Source organism: Mchenga conophoros, linkage group LG18 (genome assembly GCF_057382185.1).
Source record: "Mchenga conophoros isolate Kocher_MC1m ecotype Shallow Benthic linkage group LG18, M_conophoros_male_GT1.1, whole genome shotgun sequence".
NCBI lineage: Eukaryota > Metazoa > Chordata > Actinopteri > Cichliformes > Cichlidae > Mchenga > Mchenga conophoros.
Window position 1 is genome coordinate 7,925,298 of NC_140543.1, and position 13,368 is coordinate 7,938,665.

Consider the following 13,368-nt stretch of genomic DNA (forward strand, 5'->3'; position numbering starts at 1 on the left):
GTCAAATACTGATATTAGGCCCAGAGTGTCGATAACGAGACGCACCAGGTTTATGGCGATATTTAGACAGGTCTGACACTCAACTCATAGCATTTAAAGAAAAAAAATCCTTGGGCTGCACATTTAAACACAGATTCAGTGCCATTTTTCTTTGCTCAGGGATGTTTTTGAGCGGTATCGTTTAATCCAAGATATAATTGTTTCCTAAACGTAGCCAGGGAATTTTTGTTGCCAGACCCAAACAGCGAGTGAAAAATAAAATTAAAATGAAAACCTCCAAATTTGCACTTGTTCACTCTTTAAATGAAGACATTTTAGTTCTCTGAATCAAATATCAAGGCATCATTGCCAAAGGACACATTGAGCATATCTCTGTGGGAGATGGTGGTACACTTTCTTTGTGGTTTCCAAGTGCACACAGCAGGTCACGCATTACAGCTTAACTTTATTTTTTCCCCTCACACCCTTAATTTGGGTAAAAAAAAATTTTTTGACTAAAATTTGAACTAAAATCATTTTGTAATGATACCAGTTTTTTGTTTGTTTTTTGATACTCTAACCTTGGGGTCTGAGGCTCTTTAGATTCAGTCAGGGTTTCTGCAGGATACTAATCACATCTTACTTTATGAATTTGGGACTGCAAACCGTGGAGCGATCATGAGTTTGAGTTTCACAGTGACTTATGATGCAGACAGATGGAATCCAACTGATATGTGTGAAGCAGCAGTGGAAAAAAACACTGATACAGATGTTCATTCATCACCTAAAAGGATGCATTCATCTAATGAGTAACAGTTTGGAGAAAATAAGGGAAGTGATTGTGCTTAATGTGGCTCTAAAAACATTAGGACGTCTCATTTTGATCTTAAAGTGTACTGGGTGTTTTTTTTTTTTTGGTTCTTTTAAAAATAACATTTTTGTTATGCTACAAGAAACTGGCAGGCTCATGTATCAACTATGTAAGTGCTTTAATTTTTCCTTTTTGCTAAAGCATATAGTTATATAGGGCTGGATCAGGTGGCCCTGAATTCTCCCTTAGTTATGCTGCAATAGGTGTAGACTGCTGGGGGATTCCCATCATGCATTGAGTACTTCTTTTTCAGTCAGCTTTCTCACTCACTGTGTGTTAATAGACCTCTCTGCATTGAATCATACGTGTTATTAATCTCTCTTCCACAGCATGTCTTCCTTATTTCACCCCAACTGGTCAGCAGATGGCTCCGCCCCTCCCTGAGCCTGGCTCTGCTGGAGGTTTCTTCCTGTTAAAAGCGAGTTTTTCCTTCCCACTGTGGCCAAAGTGCTTGCTCATAGGAGGTCATATGATTGTTGGGGGTTTTCTCTGTTGTATTATTGTAGGCTCTACCTTACAATATGAAGCCCCTTGAGGCGACTGTTGTTGTGATTTGGCGATAAATAAAAATATTGAATTGAAATGAAATTTAATTTCTGTAATGCCATGTTTTAAAGCATGTGTGGGCTAATTACACGAAATGCATACTTTCCATAGTTGTATTGTCTAAATCTGCCGCTCATGTACTACATGAACTTTCTGAAGCAGCAGCAGGATAAAAAAACTGCCTGTTCTACACATGCAGCTTTCTGTCTATTTAATACAAACCGCTGAACAATGAATTGCAATGAACAAGCTGGGTTATACCACTCCTCATGCCTGCTGTTTTGCCAGCCGGCCTTCCATTTAAAATCATTTGAAATGGCTTCCACTGTCCTTTAATCAGAATATTTCATATATTAATGATTATGAATCGGAGTATAGCGTGAGATGGGTTGTATTAAAGCTAAGGCCGGTCAGGAACCATCTGCTTCTATATGGGAGAATCAGTTATACTGTAAATGAGGAGAGACAGGCCAGTCGTCTTGCACTCCTAATCCTTGGATCAAGGCCAACAGCTACAGAAGAAAGATGTGTTCTGCCCCGGGGAATCCTTTATGAATGTGGGAGAGGACGCCTCTGTGGGTTTTTAGGGGTCATCTGGGTGTTTTCTGGGTTGGAACGAAAGCAGGCAGGTGAAAGCTTTATTTCCACGTTCTTCTTTTTATTTATTTTGGAAGAGCAGAGTCATCCTGTTTAAAAACGGTGACTATGTCACTTGTGTTTTATAAACCAATGATTTAACTAACATTTTTAGGTTCTTATTCTGGTCCTGTTTGTCTTCTCCTTAGAAGGGAATAAAAACTTATTGTTGGTTCTGAACAAAGCAGCTGGAGAACAAACTTCACTGAAAGTCACAGCTTCGACTGTTAATTTTTTTTCTTGGTCCAAATCTCTAAAGTCTCGTTATTTTAGATTGTAAAATATGAGTTGTTTTAAATAGCTTTAAGACCAGGTGGATTTGGCCCTGTCAGAATACATGGAGGCCCTGTAAATCAAACTTGCGTATATATGGCCTCAACATTCAACCCTGTGGAGATGTAGCTGGTTAAATGATTGGTTCTGACTATTTCCTGCAACAGAAGACTGTTGAATATGAATTTTACTGATTGAAATAGCTACATGTCACACAAGTGAAGAAAAGTATGACAGATCATTCTCCTCTGTCTTTACAATTCAAATCTTATTAAACCCTTACATTAGTAGATTTAAAAAGAGAGGTAACAAAACCCAAATAAAAAGATAAATTCAATCAGAATTAATTGAAATGAGCAAATATTTGTGCATTGAAAAGAATGTATTCATTTTTACACACTCGTCCCTCCTTTCTGAGGCTGCAAGTCTGTGAACATGATGCGTCTGCATTGTTCTCACGGATTAGTTCTCATATTTACACATCGAAGCATTGACAATACACCCGACGCATTTTTAAGGCGAATTTCACCACAAAAGAGCCTTCACGACCATCATAATGTAACAATCTGTGTTAAACAATGACGTTTCCTGCAACACTAAAATATTCATATAATTAATATCCTACCAGCAGCTACCGTTTAATGGTCTGAGAAGTGTGACGTCAAGTAACAACATTCTCAGATTCATAGTAATCCCTCCACAAAAATAACAGCTGTGCAGAAGCAACAGAATCCCCCCCTTAAGTGCATTGTTGATTGATACAGTGATGAGGATTATGTCTCGTATTTATGTGGTGGATATCGATGCTTGACATTCCAAACATTTTAATGACAGACAACCTGCTGTGATCGCACTAAACACTGCCACCCTCTGAGTCCTAATCAGAATTAAGTGTTTGATCTGAGCTTACGTGAATATGTACAGTAATCCAAGATTACGCTGTCATCAAAATAATTAGTGGAGTGCAGTTCAGAGTGCAAAATAGTATAGGAAAAGGGAAATGTCTTTAATATAAGTTTGATGCACTGAACTTTTATTTTTCCTTTATCCCAAATTTACAAGCTTATTCTTGTAGTCTCTGTGAGATTAGAAATTTTTTTTAACCTACATGAATGATTATTTATTTATTTATTTATTATTATTTTCTTTTTTGAAGCAAAGCCCACACCAGGAAAAAAACATTTGAAGATTCATAAAACAAAGATGGTTTTCTTAATTGGCACCAAAACCTGATATAGATTCAGATACTCGATCTGTCCTCATGAAAAAGCTTTTTCTTCTCATTTTTGGGTCAGTAACTTTATCTCAACCCTTTCCATTTGTGAGTAATGTTTCTCACAAGACCGCAGACATGGGGTGGAAGCCCTTGGGGACACTGGAAGGTATTAGAGTGAACAACAGAAAGCAAGGAGTGGTTAGTATTGAAACTGCAGTGCGCACACACACGGATACATATTGTGAGATTAGAGGCGAGGAAGATCCAAATAATGGTAGCTGGAATTTATGAGTATAATTGAGTTTGAAGTTTTTAGAAATTTACTGTGTCAGTGTTCGACTGTATGTGTGCGCGTGTTTATTGTCAGGGACAGTCTGAGGGCCATCTCCACCCAGTATTGACCATGTCTGATGGCGTAATGATGTCATTCCTTCTTATTTGGAGCCAGACTGTCCGTCCATCTGAAGACCTTTAGTTTTAGATTTTCTGAAAATGCCAGCAATGAAAGAGTGGTACAAAGTACAAGAGACTGGATGGAGAAAATATTGGGGGGAAAAGTAACAATTAACTATTAACTGCTTACTGTTACTACACGTGACATTGCTTATTGATTAAAAAGTTGTTGTACATGAACTAACCTAAGTAAATACATTTCTCAGTTTGACCCGTATGTGCTTCTTTACCACAAGAATAGTGCTTAAAAGATATTGTAGTTTTATTTTCCTATTTTATGCAAAAAATAAATAAATAAATAAAATTTTTAAACATGTCCAAATAACTCAAAATAAAATCCCCATTCTTAATTCAGTTTAATTCAGTTATATTTACAAAATAATTTGGTGCTATATAATGTAAAGACCCTATAATATTACAGAGAAAACCCTAACAACAAGATCAGGGGGTCATTATGAGCGAGCACTTTGGCAACAGTGGAAAGGAAAAACTCCCTTTTAACAGGAAGAAACCTGTGGCAGAAGCAAAGGTTATTAATAACAACTTAAAGGTGCTGTTGCTTATAAATAATTTGTATTAAGGTTAATGCATATTAAAAGTAAATAGTTAAGGAGAGAATGGTCTTAATTATTGGAATTGTGATTTTACAATATCTTAATGCCAAATAAATCGATAAGTGCTTCATAATGACGGAGGCTGCAATATGCTCCTAATATTTACAAGCCAATAAGAAAGTAGGAACTGGCAAATACGTGTTTTCAAAAACTGTGAATGTATGAAAGGAATCACATGTTGCCTTTAAACCTGACAACAAAAACCTTATTAAGCAATACAGGTTTGTAGTAAATCAGCATAGCAGCAATAAAAGGATTTTATGAAACTGGAACATCATGATGTTCCTCGAAGTTGCATTGCATTACTTTGTGACTATTACAACGAGAAGAGTTCTTCGACCAGGCAAGTTGAATAACTGTTTTTATCAACACCCCAGGGAGGTCGTTATAAGTTAAAGAAGTCTCTCATAAAAATAAAACTGTTCTCACCATATCTCCAAAAATCTGAAAAAGCTTTTTACACTTAAGCTTTTACTGGGTCAGATCAATTATTTAGCACGATTAGCATCCCTGTGTGTTTTGTTACTAAGATTCTCACCGATTTCTGTGTTTCTTTTTGTGTCTTTTTTGGGGGGGGGGGATTATTATTCATTCAGTTCAAAGGTTAGAAAGAAAAATGTTTTCTTCAGTTTTCTTTAAGCAAGAATAAAAATCAAAACTGTCAACTTAAAGGCACGACTCGTCACAAAGCCTGGAAGCAGTGAAGCCATTAATGTCACAAATGTCTCTGCAAAATCCACTTAAGGTATTTAATATTCATCAGATCAAGGAATTTGCCAACATTTCTAATAGCACTCAAAAGCGCTTAACTGCAGCTGAGCCATCTCTGACAGTATGTTGCGCATTAGTGTGGCGGTAATGGTGCGCTGCCCGCGCGACATATTCTGCTTTATTTCCCACTGTGAATGGAATGCAGCCTGTCACAGTGGGAGCACGAGGAGACGGGCAAAGCAGAGGTGTAAGTGGGGAACTCTTGACCATCTGCGTTTTAGCACAAGAGCGGGATTCAGAGTCTGGTCTGAGCCTAAAAGGCTGTTGACCCACATTTTGTGTCATAGATGGCACTTTGTATCACTTAGCTGTCTGCATGCAACTCCCCGTGTCCCTGTGTGTGTGTGTGTGTGCAGGTGTTTAACTTGCAAGCATCATACAATAACTTGGGTGGAGTTGTGTCAATTCTTATTTACAGCATTTTATTTCATTTTTTTGTTAACTGAACTACAGTGTTTGTTTTTAACAAAGAATCATTAGTTGCATAAGAGGAAATCTGTGTAAATGAAATCTCTTTGGGACCGCTGAATGGACGAAACAAGCAGTTAAAAGATGTTTTCTTTGTGCTCTTGTAAATTATTCATTTTCTTTGAGACGTGAAGGCATAACAGAATAATTTATAATTTTCATGAATGGAATCAAACTGGAGATGTTATTACATGTCAGCTTTGTAATTACATATACTACTTGACTACTAGAACAATCGAAAAAATTGCCCCCATTAAAAATTAATAATTTATTCAAATCATGATAATAAAGAATAGGGTAATAAATCTTAGTTGAAAGACTCTTCAGGACTACCATTACATTCCCCCTGGAGCACCAACCCCTATCATGCATTAATCCATCCTAAACTGGACCACACTGGGAAATCCTTGGCAGGTGGGGTTATGTATTACCTAATTAGAGTTTTGATTTAAGACTCATCTCTAAATAATGGAATCACACACACACAAACACATGTGCGTACTGGGTGGAGAGATGTGGAACATATAAACGCAGGATGGACTGTGTTCGTCTAATAGTAGCAGGTATGTCAAACTAGCAGAGTAGGTCACTTGCAAGTTTTTGCAAGTTAATGCAAATGTGTGCATGCACTTGCTAGAAAGACGGGACCTAAAATGACCAGTTATTCAAATATGTGCCGTTAGGTAGACAAAGCATGGCTCTACCTGGGTTGTCCCTGTTTTTTTTCCCATTTTTTATTTTGATTTAAATCACAGCAGATCCTGAGAGCCTGCTGGTTTTCATTAGAACAGCCTGTTCCCTCTTAAGCCTCCCTCCCCTTCCTCTAAACCATAAACGCCTATGTCAGTCGGTCTTCAGTGCACGCTAATCCCACCAGCGCAGATATATGGCTACTTTCAAGTAGCTCAGTCATGGATTTCACATTTTCTTTTTCGTAATTCCTTCTTCAAAATGACCGCGGACGTTAAAGTGCTCCCATCTTGCATCCTGATGACCTCATTACAAATGGCACACGGCATGTAGGTAGATGTACAACAACAATCTGGGACAGTGTAAGTGGGGACTTTGGTTGTAAAGAAAGAGAGGAAGGAGGGGGTCGCGAGGAGTTGTTTGACAACGAAACAGTTGAGCCATTAGGGATGTACCGGCTGAGTTTGCTGGGAGTTACAGCATGTTGCAACATCCTCGGAAATTTTCACGCTCCCGTTCCTCCCCTCTTTAGACCTTCTCATGCTCATCCCCTATTCAGATGCTTACTCCCCAACAGCATATGGCATTCAGTATTAATGTATTTATGCTTCATCTTGCTGCTCTCCTCTCTGGTGTCAAACATTGCCGCTTTCGTTTCTTTTCTCACAAAATACCTGGAGCAGCAGGAGGTTGGGAAGTTAAAGAGAAAGTGAAGCTACTCAAACTTTTCAAGCTTTGCAGTTTGCATGCGTACGCAGAGGACTCCAGAGTGCCTCTGCTTACAGCTGCACCGCTGTTGGAGATGCATCACTTCTCAACTCCGCGATTATTAGATCAGAGTCAGCAGGAAAGACGGGGGAAATGAAAAAACACACAAATATGCACACGACAGACCACAGGGCATCAGAGGAAACTTTTTCATCACGCTGTCGGGAGCATAGTGTCCTCTTTGAAATAAAGATATTTACGATTATCCTTCCTTGGAAAAAGCAAAGCGTGACTGGTTTTTGATTTCATTCTGCGCCTGTCTTCTTCTTCTTCTTCTTCTGCAGCTCATTACCAGAAAACACGCACTCATGCCTTCGATCTTTTCTACATTTTATCCAGCACGTCCGCAGCTCTTACACCCGCACTCCCTTCTCAACAAGACTTGTTCTTGCACCACATAAAAATTACATCAGGGCTCTCATCTTTAAATGGCCTATGACATTTATAGATGGGTTGAAGTGTGCATTGTCTGTGCCGTTTCGGCCCGGGGCCTATTAAAGCAATTGAATCGTCTTTGCATCTCGTCTTTGAAGTGTTGGGAGAATAACTGTGCTGTCCAAGTTCTGGTTAATCATTAGTGATAGCAAAGCGCTCCATGTGAAAAGCACTGCTTTTATAGCAGCAGCAAGCACAGCATGGGGTGTCTGTTAGGCCCTCGTAGATAATGTAATCTCTAGTCTGGTAAGGGGAAAAGGAGAAATGGGGAGAGATTTTGATGCAGCAGGGAAACTGTTTTTATGTGTGCTCTCTTTATGCCTGTGGGGTGTCAAACAGAGCTTTGGTTATGAGAATCCTTTATTTGTGTGATGATGTAGCCATTAGGGCCCTGTGTCGTGCCTCTCCGTCTCATAATGTTGCTCTGGATGTGAACTTCTACAAAGGGTTTCGGCCTGTATTCATTTTCTGATGGTTAGATACGATGCCCGCCTGCAGGCTTCTTGTCTCATGTGATGCGCAGCTACGAAGCAAAACAGCAGAGAAGCAGAGCTCTGTCCTCGGCTGGGAGTCACCTGCCATGTGAACTGCTGGATTGTTGTGTTTAGCCTCAGGAGACATGAAAACTTATGCTTTGACTGCCTGACCTGAACATTTGAAAAGTGGGAATTGTACAGGCTTGGTTTTCATTCAACCAACACATCATTTTTTATCAAAAACTATATCAGGACTGGACAAGATGAGATGGTCTTTGGTGATTCCGTGTGCCGTCGGGATGCTGCGTGTGCTGAAAGATTTCAAATGCATTTTTCATATAGTTTGCAGATGAATTATCGAAATCTGCACCACATAAGTGGATATTTTCACTACTCGTAATAAATCCAAAATAAATCTCTCGTTCTGTTACAACGTTAGACCATAATAGGCAATCTTACAGACGAGCAGAGCTTATTAAGAGTGTTTTTCCTTCATCTGATGAAGTATGATGATTTATGGTTTTTTAAACTTGATACCGTTTCTTAGCCAAAAGCAGACATTGATAATAATAGAGACTGTTTTCACTAAGAGAGTTTAATGTTTTGCACCTGGCTTTCATCATACACGAGTTGCATGTGTGCTGCTTGGAAAGATAAACGTGAGCTCACTGATGATGAGTGACTTTGCACCTTGCGAGACCCTCGGAAACGTGCGATGCATTAAGATAGTGTCTCAACAAAAGCAGACACTGATCTCATCTGTGTGTTGATAAACTGCTCTGTATGCAATTTTCAGAAAATATACTATTTACTCACAAAGAGTTCTGGGGAGCCCAGTTGCTTATCCACTGTTTCATTCACATATGACCTGACGCCAGGCTGTTGTTGATCATCATCCTCCTGTCTGTCTTCTCTTTGCTCTTCTCTAAGAAGTGCAGTACAAGTGTTTTACCCATGACATTATGGCGATATAAAGGCTGTCCATCTGAGTCATTTCAGTCTCCGATTCGCTGCAGCTCTATGGGTGCATAAGTAAATGTCAATCTAGATGTGTGCGGTTGGGTATGAGTGTGTAATTTCAGGAAATGGACATCAGGCCTCCCTGGCTTGTCTTCAGCTCAGCGTGCTGCCCACAATGCTGAGGCCTCAGGTTTCCCACACGGAGGGCAGAAAATAGAGGGCGTTCCTCCAAAGCTGTCGGCAGAGCTCAACCAGCAGGAGCTGCAGCCTGCATCACAACGACTGTTTTTTATTTAGAGGAGGAAGGCAGGGATACTGAGAGGGAGTGGGAAAGGAAAGGAGATGATGAGGTCTGGGGTGGTCAAGAGAGGACTGGAGGAAAACCCAGAGAGGAGGGAGAGTGGAAAATAGTTTGGTACTTTTTCTGTTATGTAGGGGAAAAGAACAGAACATCCAAATTAGGAAAAACTATCCACAGTATTAGTATTTAGTTTGATCTAAATTCCAGCAATTTGCAGTCAAAAGAATGACAGAAATATCTTATTTAAACGAGGATGCTTTGGTTTCAAGAAGAAAAACAGAGCAGTTGACATGACCAACTATAAAGTACAAATAATCATCGTTACAACGCAGGACAAAATGCGGTTTGGGCATCCGCAGCTTTGTTTCTGTTGTTTTTTTGTAAGTCGCCCATTTCAACTATATTTAGCCCTAAAGTTGTGTTTGGTTCCTTTTGGAGCATATTGTGTGTGACACCCAGTCTACAGACCTGCCTAGCAACAACTTTCTATGGTTACATGTATAAAAAAAAAAACCAAGAAATTAAATATGATCACTTGTGACTCCAAAGCTAAGATGGTGACGGCCATTATGACTTCATTTTAGAAGTCTAGTATCAAGTTAAGCCAAACAATCAATCACCTGACATTTGACTGCTGTTTATCCAGGTTACTGTGGTGCAGTTCATTAAAAATAAATAAATAAATAAATATAAAAATAGATATCTGAGTATTTAGTGCATTTTCATGGACTGTCTTAGCCCAACACAAATAGACATTTATTCAAATTCATAAGATTGTTGGGAGAATACAATGTTGCCAATAAAATAAATCTTCTTTTCGAATTGCATCGGGCTGCTGTTGTTTGCAGCCCCCTCTCTCCTCTCTGCTTTAATAAGTGTAACTGCATTTGGGATTAAGAGACCCCCTGTTTCAGCGACTTCAATGTAATTATCTTTGGCCCCTTTCCACGCACACAATCACACACACACAACTATAGGGCTTTTTTGTTTATTTAATTAGATGCAATGATTTTATGGTGGTGGGAAAAAGAGGAAAAGTCATTAGACTAATTACCAAAGTCTCAGTAGCAAAGTGTGTATCTGCACTTTGTCATCGGGATAAAAGATTCAATGTGTCGTCCTTTTATGACACCAGAGAAATGACTCGAGACTGCTGCGAATGATTTGCCAAACAAAACCCTTCCTTTATGCTTCCGTGTTTTTGCAAATCTCCAATAAACTTGGCTTCTCTGCTAAGACACCAGGCACGTGGAAAGTCACCGAGTTCACTTTCCATGTATGTTGCTTATTTTCTTACGATCTACATGGTTGGGTGAGGATGTTGATTTGGGTCAAGAAGAATTTAATATGTTTTGGTGTTGGCTCTAAAAATAGGGGTTGTGTTTGGTCAGCTTTGAGTCCGCGGTAGAATTAGTTGTTAAAAAATGTATTAAATGCCCTTTTTATTTAATGTCTGTAAGTAACCATATTCTCATATAATTCCACTTGAATTCATTTGGATGTTCACTTTGGGATCTGTATGACTTCTGTTCAGTATGACAGTGAAAGTGATCCAGTGCTGTTTTTAGTCACCAGTAGTGCTAGAAAGCAGTTTACACCATGTGGGTATCTTACCTAGCATGGACGCCTTGATAGCTGGTTAGCTCAGACATTTGCTGACGTGGGAGTAAACTTTGTTCTCAGTTTGCTTTGTTCTTCTTCTTTGGACTGAACACTGACCAGCTAATGGCAAGTTTCCATAACATCTGCTAGTCGTGCAGAAGTGTCTGTATGCAACTCTCGAAACTGTGGCTCGGCAAAGCAAAAAGAAAATACAACTACTAAAGATGTAATGTAGCCAAACTGAGTTGCAAATTAATTATTTACTGATGTTCTGAGAAAAGCCACTCGAAGCAAACTCAAAGAAGATAAATCACAGGAAAAATGTCCGTCCCCACTATTGTGTACTTGGATTAAAACCACATTAACTTTATTTAAAAATCTGTGGTGAAATAAGTGAAACTGTACCGCCCGTGATTGAAACCATGTTTTTAGTTTCACCACACCGCCCTACTGTGATGTCAGTCAGATGGTCTGTTTTCACATGATAGATGGGCTGAAGAGGAGCCTCACTGCCATAAGACACGTTCGTGTGTTTAACATTTGAACAGATGACCAGATTGATAGAAAGATCCTTTTGATTCCTCATTCATTTGTCTTTGTCCTCACACAAGCAAGACTCGAGTTAAATTATTGTCCTTGTTAATGTGTAATGACTACGTGATGACAGGGGAGGCTCATGCCAAGACGCCTCTTCTTTGATTGGTAATTGGGTTCTCAAATCACCTTAAATCACACACAAAGGGGAAACATTCTAGATTAAAGGGATCTCAATTACTCCTCATTTACCTGATATTTTCAAGACGTCAGGCCACAACCTCCCCTCTTTCTTCACATATCCTATTCCATGTACTGTCCACTTAAGGACTACTGACAAGAAGCAGACATCTGCAAGCAGTGGCCCTTTGCCCCGACAGACCGCCGGTTCCAAAACTACTCGCCTTTAGTTCTCGTGGGTTAAAGAGGGAGAATGTGAGGATAAGAAATTGAGCAGTGCTTTTTAAAAAAGAAAAAAAAGTCCCAGAGGCCTCCAGAAACATTAAGAAAGGAAGGGAGAGATAGTTTAGTGGAAGAGAAGGAGGAATCTATGAAGTGTTGACAGCTTTGTTGCTTGGCGGTGAAGAAGGGAAACTTCTTTTCCAGTCTCTCCTGATGAGCCATGTCAGTATTTCTTAATATATTTCTCTATTAGTTGTGAGTCTTTTATAAAATAAAAGGATTTTTTTCACATTTCCAGTAAGTTTTTTTTAATTCAGTTTTAAAAGATTCATAAAGTTGGAAAGCAAAGAAACATTTCTACTGCTTTTTCTTGTAAAATACAGACGAGTGGTCCCTCTCGAGGCCCTTAAGATTAGCCAAATAAAGAATAATTGGGGACGGAAATCTTAGCGATTACGGCTCATAGCTTCGTTCTAAGGGGTCATAAGCCAGCAGCCTAGGACCATTACTCTACTAGTCATACTACTGTAAGTGATTTTTTTCCCCCCTTGTTGTGTCTTAGTGGAACTTAAAAGAGGAAGAGCGTAGTCGCAGCCAGACCCGTGCGAGGCCTATTGATCCCTGCCAGCGTCTTTCTCTCCCCCCTTTAGATAATGGATTGCCAGCACATCCACTCCTACCCCCATCTCCCCTCCCCTCAGGCCCGTTAGTACAAATAATGTCTAATCAATATGCGCCGCAGTCCCCGCGAATATCCTTTTAACACTAGATTTATGTCACAGCAGCGCACACTCTCTCTTACTCATTTCACTTACCAGCCAATCAATTTAACCAATCACAGCGAAGACCCGTTTCTCTTCATCGTATGCAGTTAAATACATTTTTATTTTAGTTTAGTTCTAATTAAATGCCCTATATCAGCATGTCCTCAGCGGCGTGCCTTGATTGGGTTAGATTGTGCAGTAGCGGGGCAGTTTGGTCACACATCTGAGGCTTTATTGACTATTTGGAATCTATTATGTAGATTTGCATTGATTGGAGATTTCAGTTCATCACTCACTGTCTGCGTGCAGTTGTCGGTGAACAAGTTGTAATGGCAGATCGCTGCATCAAGAAGGGCTTTGTCACATCTGTCACTTTGGCGGGTTTGACACGTTGTGTATATGTCGGTGCGCGTGTTACATTTTAATGAGCAGGAGGTCTGGTGTCTTATTTAAGGAATATATCAGCAGGACACAGGAGAGCGCTTCTCATAATTATTTAGTTTAGAAAATCTCAAACTGGTAAAAGGCCAGTATTGTTTCTTTGTTTTCACTCGTAAAGAAAAGCGTGGAAGAGGCTATGTGCTGCTCCATGCCTTTCTCTGCATCGGT

The 13,368-nt window shown here is 39.6% G+C and overlaps 1 protein-coding gene across 10 annotated transcripts in view; it reads left to right on the top strand.

The window, feature by feature from the left end:
• The window catches only part of pard3ab (par-3 family cell polarity regulator alpha, b), a 243,793-nt gene that overhangs the window by 192,346 nt on the left and 38,079 nt on the right, over positions 1-13,368 (top strand). The window lies entirely within an intron of this gene.